A 17,368-nucleotide genomic window follows, 5' to 3' on the forward strand; every position below is an offset into this window, starting at 1 on the left:
GATAAAAGAAAGGCAAAACCATTCAATTTCTATTTGTCTACAATAACCTTAATTTCATGCAGAGTAATTTAAAATGCTTATTTCCAGTCAAGACAAAAGCTATCAGAAGGGGAATTACCAAACCAGATACACATTAAAAACATTTTAAAGGAATTTTTTAAGAGGCTCATAAGGGCCCCATCTAGTTTCCTCTGAAATCATTAGGATCCTTGCCATAGATTTTTCAGATGGGACATTAGAAAAGAGCTTCCCTAGAGAGAGAAAGAAAAAAAAATGTTTTTCCACCAATTTATGACTCTTACAATTACGCAAGTGGAAACAAAATTTTTGTTGCCAGCACTTGTTCTGCCATAACTCAGATATTACATAGCAATAATAGCAAGAAACTACCAAACACTGAGTAAACTAGTTTTCACATTTTAAGAGCAGCACTTACTGTACATGCACACATTATGTTTTGGAAGGAAAAGTACTGTTTAATTTGTCAGTCTATTTAAATCTGACCAGAGGCTTGACTCACCCTGTGCCCCCCAAAAAAGCCATCAGCTCTTGACTCCACACTTACACAATACCCACACAATCACTGATGCTAATAATCCTGCCAACACTCCAGCCTTTGCTTGCTTTGAGGAAAGACAGTGGGAAGGGTGTCACAAAATCAGCAGTTATTCACTGCAGCTGAGCACCTGCAATTGCTTGATTGCACTCAGTGGTGGACCCTGATATGAGTTGGGAGAGGAACTGCTCAGTTGGCTTCTGACCCCGCTAAGGTAGCAAGAGCTGGGGGTGAGCTTGGTGAGAGCATGGTTGGCCTTTATTCCCCATCCCACCTCTGAAATACTCTGCTGTAAGCTCCTGTCCGTGTGTTCCTGGCTGCTCCAGTTCCCTATCTGTCTTCTGCAAGCCCTGCTCAGTCAGCTCTGTCTGCTTTCCTGCCTGCTCTTGCCTTCAGCTGTGGTGCCCTGCCACAGGAAAGGCACTGGCCTGGGTCTGCATGGAGCAGCATGGGTTAAACAGGGTATTAATATCATTGCCTTCAGGCAATTTATTTAAATTTCAGTGTAAGAGCCAGATAACTATCAACTGATGTGGAAGTGCCACCACAAATATTTACTTATTTCAAAGTGAAATTTTGTCAGATAATTTCAATTATCACATATGCTTTTGAGTTATGTGAATTTTTTAGATTAATAATGACGTTGGTATAGATATATATGTTCCCTATTACAACCAGAAACATGCTAGCAGTAGTAATTTAAAATTAAAAAAAAAAAAAAAAAGGCACTACAAAACATAAATAGGGAGCTACTGAAATTGGTTATGTGTAAAATGTTAGCAATGGGAAAAAAATGAAAAATTCTTCCTCTTAAATTTAACCATTCCCTTTATCAAGAGAAAAGTAAAACATTTCAGACAGATGTGTAACATTAAGATTGATGTGATCCTAAAATTTACTAAAATTTTAGAAAACTGACCACGTACTGTTGTAATACATCACAGCAATGGTTGAACTTATTACAAAGAGAGAAAACAAAGCCACAAAATGCACAGAATTTCCCGGAAAGCTCATATCATCTTCTCCTCCTTTTGTCTTGTTCTTTTCTCCCACAACTACAACTCTACATTCAGAATGAGCGTAACTATAAGAGCACTGTATAAAACCCTACCGTTGTGCTGTATAACCCTTTTAAAAATTATTTTTTCCCATAAACAGATTGTAAGATAAATTTCACACATCATTTGCTTAATCTAAGTGATGTCTTGGTCCGCAAAGAAATCAATTAAGTATAACAAGAGAGTTACATATTCTTTAGTACTCAATTTTCTTTATCATAAGGAAAATACTTGTATTATGCACAGAGAATGTAACTTACACCTAAACATGGTAAACTTTCATATTCTGTTGTATGTATGTATCTCAGGACATCTAGAAAGGAGCCTGTAATTGCCGGCATATGCTTCAACCAATTTTTCTTGGTTGAAACATAAGAGAAAAAATCTAACTTTTAAATTGAAAATCTTTGAAGACCAAAATGGACTGGCATGCACTCTTTTGAAAGCATTTAAGCATACTGTACACTCAGCTCAGCTTTTCATTCCTTTTTTTTTTCTTTATGGGCTTGTCTACACAAGAAAGGATAATGGGGAGGTATATCATTCACAGTGAGCTGCAGCTCAGTAACTGCTGCATATTTAATGTTAGGCTGCAGCCATGGCCACACAGCCAGCTGGCTCACATCTACAGTGCAAATAATTGCTTCCATATTTGTGGGGATTTTCTTGATACTAAGCATTACATGACCATACCACATGTTCCTTTTCCCGCTACCAGCCCATCAGCACTGCAGAATTTCACCTGCTGTATACTGCAAACCACAGCAACAAACAAACAAAACATATTTACCAGTTCCCCTGATTCTTCTCTTGCCATGCCACAATCCATCTCCTCCTGTACTGGCAGTACCCCTACCCAGACCAGCCACCCAAGTGGAACTGGTGCTGCGTGTCGCATTGTTGGGTACCAGCACAAGGGCATCTGGAGGTATATTTGGTACTTTGCCAGGGCCCAGGGCAGCTGCAGAATGCCAGCCTGCTGAAGCCAAGCCAGAGCTTGGTCACAGAGCAGTGACTGACCCATCTGCAGCCACAACAAGGGGACAAGGCACAAACATGGCTGGAGGAAGGTTCCTTGGGACAACTTCTCCCAAAGCCACTGCCCAAAGTACAGGGCCGGCTGCAGGTGGACAGCTAAGCTGCTTTGCTTGGCAACATTGAGCAAAACAAAAACTCATCCATCAGCCAGAGTAGTAGAAGTTAGGAAAGATCAGGAGATGTCAGCATGGGACACATGTAATGAGAGCATCATTATTGTCCATGGCAGTAGACGGGTGAGAAAATCTGGCCTTTCTTAATTAAACAAAAGAGGGTTGAATTCATCCTGTTAATGTAAGCCTTTCCAGATCAACCAGTAGGTTAGAAAATGTGTGAGCTCAGACAATGGAGAACAACTGTACAAAGAACAAGATTATAGATACCATTAGTTGCCTTGGTGTAATTTGGGAATCACTTTTTGTGCAGACTCATCAGTAGTCTCCTAGAGATCGACATGCCTTATCATCTACGCTTACAAGACCTTCTTAATGGAAACACATATAAATGGATCTGCCCCCATCATATTTGTAGGCTAATGATTAATAACAACTAGGATGGCATTTTGGGGTAAAAGCAGCCACAAGCTTTTGAATGAGCAAGGGATGACTTGTTCTCTCACTCTGCTGCTGTTCCTGCAGTTCTGGGAAGAAACTGTCCTAAATGTGCAGGATAATCTTTTCCATGAGGTTTGTTTTGAGAGTATGGCAAAGGTATGGATATTATGCTCATTATTCTGGGGGAAGTTACCTATCAGATGCTATCCTGACTGATAATGACTTTTATTGGACAACTGGCTATTCAACAGAATGGTTTAACCGTCAGCAAAGCAATTACATTTGGCTGAAGGAAGTGAAGCTGATGCCCTTTCACAACTAGGTTAGTGCTTGCTAAGCAATGTCTCCACCTGGTATTTTAAGCACATGTTATATATTACATAACACCCGTGGAAGCATGAGAAAGCAGCTCTCTGGTGGCTGGAAGGCATGGGTTTAGTCAGGTTTACAAAGAGAGAAGCAGCCAGTAGCCAGCCTTCTCCAAAATGACAGTTACTAGGGACACGTCTAGCTCTTACTATATTCTTGTTTTACTTGCTAGATAGAGACTTGTCTTTTAAATTAAAGAATCCAATTTCCAGTGGTATGTGTTTTTTCTTGTACCTTGTATAATTTTTCATGCATATTTCATGGGCAGCCTATGCAACACAACATGAATATTTCAAGGGTTTTTTTCAGAATGTCAAGGAAAGTTCTCTCCTACTGTTTTAGGTAAGAATATTTTCTTATTACTGCTTTTTTAAAGCTTTGTCCACTGAACAAGGAGGAAAATTAAGTATGAGCTGACATACAGGATTAGCAACTGTACTGCACAAAAGTCATACTATGATGTAAAAATAAAATGATGCTTCGTTTTTGCCAGTGTAAAGTGCCTAACTGATTTTATGATTGAAATGAAAAATATACAAAAGTACAAATGCATAAGCCAAAAATGAAATAAAAACTGTGCAAGACTACAGTGTGACAATTTATTCACTCAAAAAAATCTGTCTAAAATAGGAAAGGTTTAGTCTACAGCCACACAATGTCACAGTCTCCTGTACCTGCTCAGCCTGCGGCAAAAAGCACAGCTGGGTTGGAGGACTGAAATGACATTCTTGGGCCACTGCTCTTGATGTCTTCGTAATATCACTAACAGTGGCACAGGACCATTTGGGTTTAGGAAATGGTAGCCTACCCAAGAAGAGTTCCTTAGGCTGTCCAAGGCTATAGGATGAATTATGTACAGCTGCTATCCCATGCCAAAGAGGTGTGAGAAAGAGGGGGAAGCAATGTGACAGAGCACTTCTTTCTATAAAGCTGTCTGCCCACTCTACCCATCAGCTACCATGGGACATCCCAGGTTGAAGTAGGCAGCCATGTATGCTCTACCTCTATAGCAAGTGAGACTCTCATATGCACAGGCAGTCCTGTCCCATCTCCACATAAGGGACATGGTCTGTTGTGTTCCCACAGCTTTTCCTCCTTCCCATGGAGATAGGTGGACAGAAACTTTGCTCCTGGCTTCTCAACCCTTTAATTTCTCAGCTTGAAGAAATCCCATTAACTCCTGGTCTTCCTTCTGTCTGACTTCTGGGAACAGGTCTAATATTCTTCATTTCTTCTTCTCCTCCCTCAAATCTTGCCCACTCAGATGCAGATCTCATGGAAGATAGCTCAATAATAAGCAGCAGTGGTCCGTTGCTTCATTTTCAGAGAGGCAAAGCCATCATCTTGTCACTGTGTTGGGAGATAATGGAGGTGTCTTCAGCGCAGACATTTAAACCCATGCTAGCCCACTGTTCTTGTCCTATGCCCTTGCACTATGCAACACAGGTGCCTGAAGGTAGGTGAGATGGATCCCACCCGCTCTGGCTGATTTCCAGCATGCCTGAGGATCCACTGCTCTTGACTCTCTATATACACCCAGCAAGTCTGAGAAAATAGTGACTGGCTCTTGCAGATAACGGGTGTGTTGACACATGGCTGTTCAGCATTGGGTTGTGGGAGAAGCAGGACCAATTATCAGGCCAATCAGCTGTTATATCTGCACCTCTGCAAGCACCTCTCTTAGCAGAAGAAATGAGAACAGGGAGCAGAGAAAGTTTCTTTGGGAAGACTAGATTGAACTCAGCACCATATATTTTATGTCATTCATCAGAATAGTGACATTTGGCATAAGTGGAAGGGCAAAGCTCCCTGTTGCAGGATGGGTGACAAGGCGTCTATGCTTAGTGCAGTTTGGCTTTAATAAATTGCTTTCCCTATCTTTCCATTTTCTACCCCCTGCAGACATGCACAAAGTTCACTGTGAAATAAATGGAGTTTTGAAATGATTGCTGACAATGTCTTCATACTGATATGTATTTTCATGGAATTATTCCACAAAATATTTTTTTCTTCCTTACAGTTCATTGCCTAAGAGCAATACTAAGTTTTGTTTAAGGGTAAAAATGAAATACCTTTGTACAGCTGTAATGATCTAATCTACATGTGATTAAATGCTCCAGGAAATACCTTGCATGTTGCCTCACTGATACTTTGAAATGCACTTCATAACATGCTGTAATACTTGTAGTCCCAAAAAAGGATTTTTAGAAACCTGTTTCTTTTCAACCCTCTCAAGCTCCTATTGTCTCAGCTGAGGTTTTTGTTGCAAGAAGCCCTCCTTCTTCATTGCTTCTCCCACCTGGAGCTGTAATTCAGGCCATCTGCAGCCAACTTGCTGCCCTCCTATGAACCGTAGCTCAGCACTGGGGTCACAGGACCAAACACTGCCTGGTTCTTGCTACTGGAAACAAACACAGACCATACTAGAGATACAGGGGAGGGCTGCTTCTTTGTATCCTTGCAACCTGAATTCTCAGACTCTTGTTTTTCATCTGAAGCTAATGGACAACCTGAGTGTGACAGCCAGCATACAGGCCACATACGCATACAGGCACACCCCCCGCCCCCCCCCCCATGTAACAAATGTTTCTGCTGTAGAGTTTCCTGAACCCCCATCTTACCAGAAATAGGATAGCCAAAGGAAATTCAAGGCTCCCTACAAGCTGGTTTTACTGTCCCTGCATCTGAGTCTAGCTGAAAATAGACAGAACCTGGTTCAACTTAAACAGAGAGAAGATAGATAAGTGAGAAGGAGAAGACTGACTGTCCTAGTGGGAGATAAACCAGTGTGCAGTAACAGCATAGGGATGCCAAAATACGAGATGGAATAGACCAACTTTGTTCATTATTAACTCCATGCTAACTAATTTACTACAGTTTGAAACAGAAGTATGGAACAAATAATATCTTGTCAGATATATGTACTACAGATTGTGTCTTGGCAATGCAGCTCACTTCACTATGCTCGTTTGAGAAAATTACTCAGAACCAGCTTCCTTTCCATCCTCTTTTAGATAATCCCTGTGTTTCACTGAAGAAATGAAGGCACACCAACAAACCTATGCAAGGAAGAAAGTCCTGACAGTGTCCTATTAACTTTACAGAAACAGACTGGTTATCTGTGAAAATGAGTAAAATTTTCCCTTCTGAACAGAAAGAACCTCCTCATTTATTTGTTCAATAATAACTGCATGTTAAAATTCCTCACAAAAATGTATACAAAAATTATTCCACTTCTCAAAAGCATTCTTTGAATGTTCTTCCCTCTCACCTTCCACTGCTTATGGTAGCCAGTAGTCCTGACATCCCTACACAAGCCTTTTACTAAATCCCAGTGTCGCAGCAGATTAAACCAAGAACATGAATTCCTTCTGTGTGTTTAAATGTTAAAAGTAAAGCATCAGATTTTCAGCTGACATAAATCAGCCTGATTACACTGAAGTCCAAAGAAAGCAAGGAATAACCTAGTGTACCAAATTCAACTCACAGAAGCATATGAAAGCTATCCATGCACTTGCTTCAGTAGGGTATGCCCATGTAGACACATACTAGTACTGAGACAATGGGAAAAGACTTACTTGCTTCAGTAGGCTTTCCACCAACAGTACATTAATTTACTTGCTCTTGATTCTAACTTATACTTGCTAAATTTTAACTAAGCTAAAGGCGTACTGAAGAAATACTATAACAAAACTAATTATAAACAGGTGCAGAAAGGCCTGTTCACCCACTTATGTTATTTGCAAAGGCAAGATGCTATGCATGCCTCAGATAACGCTCCCATGACTTTTACTCTGAGTGACAGCAGATTTCCATACACAGGATGAAATGCACAGGTCACACCTCTGCGCTGGCATTTCAGGTTGTCTGCAAGACCCAGCAAAGTACCAATAAAACCAGTTGGAATGTTTAAGCATTTTGTTAAGTATGTGACAGCTATAAATGTTTTATGCTTTAATGAGATTATGAAATCTTGAAACCCCAGACCTTATGCTATGTGGGCACGTTCATGATTTTGGCCTTAAAACCTTTGTGTTTTGAGTCCCTCATGCCAAAACCATCAGCTAGGGGCAGAGCAGACTCCCAGGAGTTACCCAGCCACCTCCTCAGCCCTCAGAGAGGGTCACAGTAGGTACCTAACCTCCCCTGAGACACATTGAGCAATGGAGTGTCCTTAAGCCAGCTGTTGCAGTGTTTCACTTTCCTTCCTGGTAGAAAGATTATCTAATGTTTAACTTTAAGGTTCCTTACTGAAAATCAAGTCCATCACTTCTTGCCTTACCTGTCATGAAGGTAGGGAACAGATCATTCTTGTCATCTGTGCATTAGACATTAACATACTTAAAGATTAATCTCACATTTCTCACCAGACTCCTCTTCTTTAAACTAAATAGTTTTACCCTACAAACCAAGTTATCCAGACCTCCTAAATTTCCTTGTTCTGTTCCAGACTATCTTCAATGCGTCTTGAAGAGCAGTGCCCAAATTTAAACACAGTAAGCCAGTTGTGGTTCTTCCTGTTCTGCAAGATGCATGTATCCTATAAACCAAGCCTGTTGCTACACCCTGGTATATCTTTTCCTGGTTTTCAACAGCATAATGATATTTACTTCTGGTTTTATCCTCAACAATTGGCAGGTCCCTTTCCGTAGACAAGTTACCCAGCTGTTCCCCTGCCTGCCTTTGCATGGCTGATTATTCCTACCTAAACTTTGCACTTTGCAACTGTCCCTACTGAAGTTCATCCTATTCCTTCCCCCCCTGCCCCCAGGTCATTTTTCCAATTTATCAAAATAATTTTGAGCTCCAAACCTGTCTTCCACCCCTCTGGCTGTCTCTCCCTACCTAGAGCTGGACAGGCAACTGCAGAAATCCTATTGAAGCAGCCTTCCATCTTGATAGTGAACTATGAACTATCAGACTATGGCTTCCCCAGTAGTTTGTTTTCGCTTTTTAATTTTTCCATCTAGGTCTCAATTCCCTAGTTTGTTGTGAGGATATCACATGAAATACTACCAAAACCTTCTTTAAAGTCAGGATATATAGCACCTACTATTACTCTTTCTGTTACAGAAAATAGGCAAATTTCTTCAGAATGAAAAACTCTGTTTACTCTTCTTTGTTTTGCTGCTGTCTTCTAGGCGCTTGCAAACATTCATTTAAAGTATTCATTAAGTGTTAGGTAAAATAGTTTTCCAATGTTTTTATTCTCTTCCACGGCAATTAAGCTTAGGAAGACACTTTCTCTACTCTTGTGGTACAAAGATGAGACTCAACAGTGAGATCTTCCAAATTCTTCTTTTATTAATAACATCAGTACAAGCTCCTTAAACTAGCAATTTCTATAGATGTTCAGGTTAGCTCTTGTCACATATGGTTAAAAAAGTTGAAACTGTATCAGCTAAGCAGGAGGGAGAGCAATGAGAGCCAAACTTAGCCGTGTTATGAAAAGACATCTTGCAGAGGAGAAGAGCTTGTGTAGTACTTATTCCTACCTTTCAGAACTATAGTACTGACTAAAGGACAGAAACTATCCTTGGACTTGTGTGTGGTTGTCTTCCACTCCTACTTCTACTTTTCTGTGTGCCTTCTGGCAAGCCATTTAACCTTTTTCTGCTGCAGATCTTCTGCCTATATGACAAAGATGCTTACTATCCTTTTTTAATGTGCTTTACCAGCATCAAAGATGAAAAATGTTCTTTAAGTGCTAAGGTGTTATTTATGAATGACTTTCCCTGGGCAGGGGAAAGTGAAGTTTCTCAAAATGGAGTGGTTAAAAAACCCCCCAAACCAGGTAGCATCCTATATAATGAAGATAATATGCATGAAAACCTAAGGAGTTTCACTGTTCCGCTGACAGAGGAAAACGAAGATGTAATGTATGCCTTTAACTCCTCTTTCATTTCACCAGCCGTCCCATGCAATCTGTAATTGCTCAGAAGAAATAACCATGTAAGGAGAAGTACATTATTGGTTGAAAAAGACCATGTGCCATCAAGTTCTGCTGTACCATACTCCCTTCCTCCACAAACATTAATTTGAAATCAAGATTTATGCAGTTTGGTGTCATTTTTCTTAAGATTATTTTTTGCCATAAACTTGAGTTAAGTGTAGACCATGTCTAGACCTTCATGACAGAAGATAGGTTGCCATCTCAGGAAACAGCAAGCAGTGTGTACAGCCACAGTGATCCTATGGAAGAGAGCAGAACATGTTAAGCAATTTAACCCTTAACAATTAAACTTTTCCCAAGGAATCACACGGAAAATAATTTAAAAAAGTCTCTACAATAGTAAGTCAGTTACACATATTTTATGACTCCTTGTGAAAGAACATATAAAAAAAGAAGAGGAAAGAGAAGAAACAAGAAAATGGCTGCTGATGAGCCTTGAACAGATCTGTCTTTCAATATAACTTTACCCAAAATATTTGATTATATTTTATTTACATCTGTTGCATCCCCTTGACTTGAACACCAGAGCATGCTGTCCCACCACATCCATTGATATTCCTCAAAAATGTGAAGTAGCTGCTGAAACAGGAAAGTGAAGCTTGAAATTTGAAGTGGAGGCTTTCCTAGTGAACTTCAGAAGTACCCATCACATGCTGGGAGGTGGTCTTCTTCTAAAGAATTTGTCAAAGCTATATAATTAAGTGGTAACATTTGTAAATCCCATTTGCTAGAGTGTCGCCAAATGCAAGGCAGTAATGAAAGTGGTCTGTAAGCACCTAACAGATGATGCAGACAGACCCATCTCCACATGCTTGCATTTCTAATGTACTTCAAAGAGGAGAGTCTTGTGCTAGCATATGGCCTGTATAAGGCATTTGGTATTCTGGAGGGCTAACCAGTGGGATGTGAAGCAACTCTGTACAGGGAAGGTTGTTTCCATCTGCAAATGCAAAAAAGCTAGCATTGAGTTTGTGTATCCTCACCAGAGCCTTAATATTTATTCTTCCTTTCTTAATTTTCTTTATTGGCATATACTATGAATTACACATTTCAGTACTGGTCTTAGCTTTGCCATAATAGTCAGCAAGTGGAAGCCCATTTCTAATGTTTTGTTCTTTCAGTTTCCTCTTCTTTTATTCTGTTAAACTCTCCATTATTCCCCTCCAATATGACTACCTGATTACATCTCTTTTTAAACATGCTCAGTTCTGCTCTCCCTTTCACTTACCAAGCACACACATTCATTACCAATTATTTTCATCAACTTATCCACCAATTTTGAAAAGAGGCCACTGTGATAGCTGGTTATATCCTTCTACATTTCTTATTTAACTCAAGAATTTGTCTCAAGATTTGTCTCTTGATTCTGTTTTTTGTTGACAATGCAGTATATTGGCAGTAAACTTTGGGTCCAAGACCATTCTCTTGATATTTCTCACTCTTCTGTTGTAGAGTCTGGACTATATCAACCAGACTACCTCTTAAATCCATTGCCAGCTGAGTAGGTTCCAGCTGAAATGTTTCTCACTTCAGTGTGGATGCTAAAAGTTTCAAACATATCTTTCCTGCCTCCCACTGAATCACAAATGTTACTTTAAGAAGAATCTTTTGTTTGAATATGGATAGTCTTCATAATGGCCCATCCTCTTCTAATGGGGCTGGATCCTCAAACATTGACAGTGTACAACACAGCTTCAAGAAAACACTGTCTCATGAATGAGCTACTCTCCCAAATGAGACCATATACCTCAACAAGATCTTGAAAAGCATATTCCATGTAGTTTTAGTTGTGCTTTAATGCTTTTCAGAATCTGGACAACAGGAGTAAGCCTTTGCTACATGATCAGACAGCTCTATCTGTATGTACATCAATTGCTCAGCAGATTATTTGTGTCTCTGGATTACAGCATGATAACCTTGGAAACAAAGTACATCCCCTCATCCACACCACATCAGAGCAGAGCTTCCAGTTACACTTGCAATGCCACACTGAGGGTTTTGGTACTACTACATAAGTTTGAGATATCATCTAGGCTTCACCAGTACCATCCCTCATAGCTTTAGATATTTTAACCAGGAAAAAAATATGGGAAAACATTTGAATTTACAATGTAACTATGCATCTAGATCTACAGCTGAGCATATGTTATGATAATTTAAAGTGTCAGGATAATAAAATCATGTTGGTAGATTGTTTCTGCCAGGTGTTTGATATATGTTTGATATTTCTTAAGGCATAATCTCCACATTTCAGGTTGGTGGGTAGCCTCACTCAGATTTACACAACAAGGCCAATCATAGCTTAAGAAGTAAGTGTAAACCACACTAACAATTTTCTCACAATCAAGTAATCAAGCAACTCAGCTCCTCATCTGTTATGAAGAAAGATTACAGAACTCTTGCAAAAACTCTAGGTTTCCCGTTCCAAGACTGATTTCCAGTTCAACGCTGTTCCCCTCTTCGAGGAATCTCTTTGGCCAGAAGAAAAAAATTTAAGCCAAAAAGCTGTCCCAAGTCCAGCGAACTATCATGGTATTTCCTATTATAAACAAACGTTTGGAATCACAGATCAAAACCTGATATATATATATATATATATTCTTCTTTCTCTCCCCAAATTTACCTTGTTCTTATCCTTCAGACTCACTCTATACAATTATCTTTGAGGGATAAATTATAGTTTCCATTATATATACACATATCATCATTGTAATGATAGATAGTATAAATAAACTGTAAGCACACATTCCATCTAGGTTTATACTGTTGTGCATTTGCTTGTAGTATTTTGTTAGAGACACTACTGACACACACTGCCTACTAATTAAAATACCACTCACCTACACATAGGGACGATGCCTGGCGTGCCCAAAGGGAAATGAAGAGTCTTTGTCACACTTGCTTCTCCTTTTGGACTCCCATCCCTGTTTTGAAAGTAAACCTGATATGAGACCTGGGCTTAGATGAATCCGTCTTTTAACAAGAGCCTCTCACACAAAGAATTTCCCTAGCTTTTAGTCATTCTTTTTTATTATTCTATATTTATATTTTTCAGAAAGACTGGTTCAGTTCTTTTATCTTTCTTGCTAAAACATCCGACTTCCTTTTGAGATAGGCATAAGAAACCCCAACAATCTCTTATTTTCCTGTGCCGTGTTCTTTCTCTTCCTCACCAGCTAGAAGAAGAATCATTAGTAGTATCAATGATGATGATTGTGTAGGTAACCAAACACCATATTTGTGCTTTCTCTGTTAGGCCAGAAGCCATTCAGCACCTCAAGTTTTCCAGTCCAGCAAAACCTGTATCAGAACTCTCGAGCTCAGCCTTTATAGACATAGACTGAATTAATGTTCAGAGGTATATTTAGTGCTCTTCCAGATACAGGTTTTCACAAGCCTCCTCTTTGCCATTTTCCTTTGCCAGTTTACTCACCCAGGGGGCATTGGTTCTTTCAGTTATTGCTTCTTTATGGGGAGGGTTTCCATCTCTTCCAATATCACAGGCTGTGACAATCCAGAAGATCCATTATTGAGAGCCCCTTCCTAACCCTTGCCTATATTATTTTCATCTGCAAAACTCATTAGACTCCTCAGTAAGGGCCAACAAGTCCATAACTACACTAGATTGTATTTATATTTGTCAAGGGAGAATTTACCTTATCCTAAGGTAACAGCAGTTCTCTGAGTTAAAATGTCTCCCTTCTTCATTTGTATTCCCTTTTTGATCCCTTCTGTTTTGCACTTTCAGACTTCTATCAGATATTCTCATAAACAAAATGAATTATTATTTTACTAGCTTTCTAAAATATCTCAAAGTCTATATTTAATGGAAAAAATAAGTCTGCAACCAAAAAGCAAGATATTTAAAATAGAGTGTGCCACTACCAATTCCCTATGCTATCCTGAACTACCACTAAAAGAAAGGGGAAGAAAAATTAAATAAAATAGAAGGACATTTTCCTTCCTTTTTTCTCCATAATAGGAGATTCAGAGATTAGCATACAAGAGCAGTGGAACACATAGCACTCCTACAGACCTTAACAAAAGCACAAACCCAACTATTTTCTGCAGACAAGTTCTTAGAGACAAAGTATTCTGCAGACAAGACCTCTGAACAGGCTGACGACAAGCTTCTCTTACTAAAGAACCCCCACACGCAGCTGTACCCACTACCCTCTGTGGAAGGTAGTGCTTCCCTTAGCATCCTTTTGATGGACTAAAACTCAGCACCAAAAGTAAGTTCTCCAGACTGCAAGAGAGTCACCCAAAGTAAGGGCATGAGCTCATATATAACGGGTGGGTCCACAGATGGAGCTGTGGATGAAGGCCCCAGGTGGGGCTGGTCAGGGCCATTGAGGCCTAGTCAGGACCCTGATATAGAGTAAATAATAAGAAAATAGAGAATTCAGCCAGATTCAGAAATAATAATAATAATGAAACAAAAGGCATTACTTGCTTTGTGTGAATTTCAAGACAGACATTTGAAGAAGATCCTTGGGTAAGATACCATGCTTTGGGAACTATTAACTGAAGTTCTGAAGACTGTCTTTTAATGATTTGAATATGTAAAGCTTGGCGGAAAAGAAAAGCGCCCAGAAAAATGCATTCATGTAAAAAAACACAGAGAGTATATCTCCACCTGTTTTGGTACACTATTCTTTAAACTATTCAGCCAGTAGCCACAGACTCATCTTCATGTGGTCTAGGAAATATGCTTACACAAAGGCTTCCAGAAGACCAAAGTCTTTTTCCACCACATCAAGAAGCCATGCAAAAACGTATGCTGAAATAGAAGAGGAACTCCTAGTACTTGCACAGACCTATTTACTGGTTCAGTGCATATTTGTTCATCTTAGTTTTTAACAAGAAACAGAACACAGGTCACTGGTTATTTTTTCAACTATGATCCAAATAATATGATTTCATCTATTTTTTTCCCTACACTATGACTCTATCACACAAAAGTTTTCATAGGAGAAAATACTCCAGAGTATTTAGAATAGAGTTGGTAACCAAGCACCAAATTGAGAAGAAAAGCTGACGATAAGAGCAATCTGACCTCAACCTGGCAGCAATGATAGTGGATCAAAGCAAGTCAGAGATGAAGAACTAACACATGAAACTTGCAGGTAACTTCAACTCCACCTTCATCAGTGGCAAGTGAGTCAGCTTCCAGCAAATACGTTACCATATTGGCAGGACCAAAATAACCTTCATATGACTGATAGACTGCCTCTGAAAGGACAGCTGATTTTGATCCCTCAAGTACTTTAGAGGGCTGTGTTCCCCCAGTACCTTGAAGAACATAAAGTTATAAACAAATACATGGTCAGATCACAACATCCCGTATGCTAGTCTCCTTTTTTTCACTACATTCAGGCTATTCAGTAAATAAGCATTTGGATTGTAATAGTTTAGGGGTACAAAGGGAAAAAAAGGCACCGATAATAACAATCACCAGGGCCATTAATCTCCTCAAAGCTACCTGCCAGATCTTGGCAGTAGAAGCAACAGACTTGTTTTTTTGGAAAGGACACAAATACAGTACTGTGGCTGATTACTTCTCCAGATATATTGGTTTGGCTCTACTTATATAGACCTCACTGGCACACATTGTCCAGAAAGTAAAGTAAATACTTGAGAAACATGAAGTCCTCATGTCAGAAAATGGGCCTTTAAAACAATCAAAGTATTTACACAGAGCTTTTACATTCAACATTGTTGTCATAGTTTATTTTGCCCCCAGAGCAATGGAAAAAAGGTAGAGATGAGAAATGCACGAAATAGCACAGATTGAAAGAAAAACAAAACCCACAAACCTTCTGCAAAAATTAATGGGTTAATATAAAACACTTCTAGCCAGTCAACAACCATTGCACCTGGATCTGCTTCTGCAGAATTTCTGATGGTAAGAAGATTAAAGATGATTCTATCCATGGCACCCAGACAGCCTTAAACTAAATGTTCCAGCTCAAAGGAATGTTGAACATGAGAAGGTGAAATAAAAATCCATCAACAACAAATGTCAATGCCTGGCACAGAGCAAAACCACTGCCTGACCTGAGATCAGGGACTGGCGCACTTAGACATGTGGAGCTATTCAGAATTTAGCAGATATTCCTAGCCTAGAATTCTGTGAGGATTCAGAAGGATTTCTTTGGAGGATCTGGACTCATCTGCAGTATTTTCCAGTTCAACAAGGAGAGAATCAAGGACCTTTTTGAAGTCCCTAATGAAATGTAAACTACTTAGGAGACTTCCCACAAGACCACATCAGAACCCAGAACTATCCTCCTAAAGAACTGATCTTAAAACCTCTCTTTATGGATATGCTCCATATGCATGTGCATGTGTGTTTGTGTTTTAGAAATGTTGATTTGTCATTTTAAGTTTTAATGTGATTGCCAGACAAAACCAGGATATGTTGTAAGGTTAGGATAATAAACAGGACAATTTCAGGAAAGAGTTTTTCCTAGCAGCAGCATGAGCCACGTTCTTATTTAAAACATCAGATTATACCAAATATTTCATTTTGTGTGAGATCACCCATATCAAAACATTACCATTTTCTAAAACAAAATACTGCTTTTCATATTGGGAAAGGTTTATGGTAAGCTCTATCAACCTGGGCTGATGCAGTACCTTGTACTATGAGGATCTTGTTTTCCCCTCTGGTGACAGAGGCCTTTCTTGGTTTTGAACTGTCAAACACAGGTACTTCTTGAATTGCATATACAGTCCAATCCCAGAATACAGCTATCCCATATCTGTCATTGATCAGACATTGATCTGACTTTAAACCTGGACTCTTCAAAACCCAAAAAGAAAGGAACACCCTAATACATCTTACATGTAGGTATGGAGGCTGAAGGCCTGCATGGTTTTTCTTCTTCCATCAGATTTTCTTCTTATTAAAATTTTTCTCACTGTGAAACAAATTATTTCAGCAAATATTAAACTACAATATTACTAAAAATACAAAAATAAACCACAAAAATTAAATCACAACAACTGGACTCCAGTAAGAGGTGAAATAGAAGAAAGTGCCATTTGCCCATGAATCTTCACTGGCTGCAGTTTTGCTAGGAGTTTCCTGCCATGTTGCCTGAAGTCCCACACTCTTCCAGAGCATTTGTGCAGGACCATCGAAGCATTATCCATGGACAGGATGAGCCTGATGCTTTCACAACACCCCAACTTCTACCTGTGTTTTGCAGAAGTCTCCTTGCTTAGGTGTGCTATGCATATCAAAACAGGGTTTGCAAGGGATACAGATACAAGAACACCCACTTTGTAGTTCCCGAAGTTGACTCAGCTACCTGTTCAGCACAGTCAAGACATGTTCAGAAGCAGAGCTGTAGTCATATAAACAGCTTTACTGATGAAAATGCAAGTGCGTATAAACTTCCAGCACTTTGAGGCTAGGGATCAGTTTACTGGATGATTTGAAGATCTGAATTTTAACTTTAGATGTTTCCAGGAACAGTTAGGAGAAGAGCTAGATATCCTGAATCCTGTGGTGGATTTAGTCGAAAAAGCCTATGCTTCCTCTGTAATTTTGAAAAATTGCCCCTGCTCTTGAAGGGTAAGAGGAAGACTTTTTCTTTACTCTGAAAAAAAAATGTACTACAGAAGGACTCAATAAAGAAACTCCACGCTGATAATATCCTGAAGAAGTAAAATCTTTGCCTCTGACTGCAGCAGAGATAAGATCTCCCCCATAATTTTGTTCTGATTGTTGGATTTTAGTTCACTTAAAAATAAAACATGTAGTTACTTGGGATCTACGTGATAGATGTTTACCTAATTCATTTGCCACTGAGTATTTCCAGTTCAGGAG

The 17,368-nt window shown here is 39.4% G+C and overlaps 1 long non-coding RNA gene across 1 annotated transcript; it reads right to left on the minus strand.

Annotated features, from left to right (window-relative positions):
• Positions 1–8,861: 8,861 nt before the first annotated feature.
• LOC128145011 (uncharacterized) lies at positions 8,862–16,451 on the minus strand. Its single transcript, XR_008236293.1, has 4 exons — positions 16,379–16,451; positions 12,369–12,452; positions 9,996–10,107; positions 8,862–9,767 (listed from the first exon to the last, which is right to left on the minus strand). It is a non-coding gene; the product is annotated as an uncharacterized LOC128145011 (long non-coding RNA).
• Between the last annotated feature and the right edge of the window lie 917 nt (positions 16,452–17,368).

This window comes from Harpia harpyja, chromosome 8 (assembly GCF_026419915.1).
Source record: "Harpia harpyja isolate bHarHar1 chromosome 8, bHarHar1 primary haplotype, whole genome shotgun sequence".
In the NCBI taxonomy this organism is placed as follows: Eukaryota; Metazoa; Chordata; class Aves; order Accipitriformes; family Accipitridae; genus Harpia; species Harpia harpyja.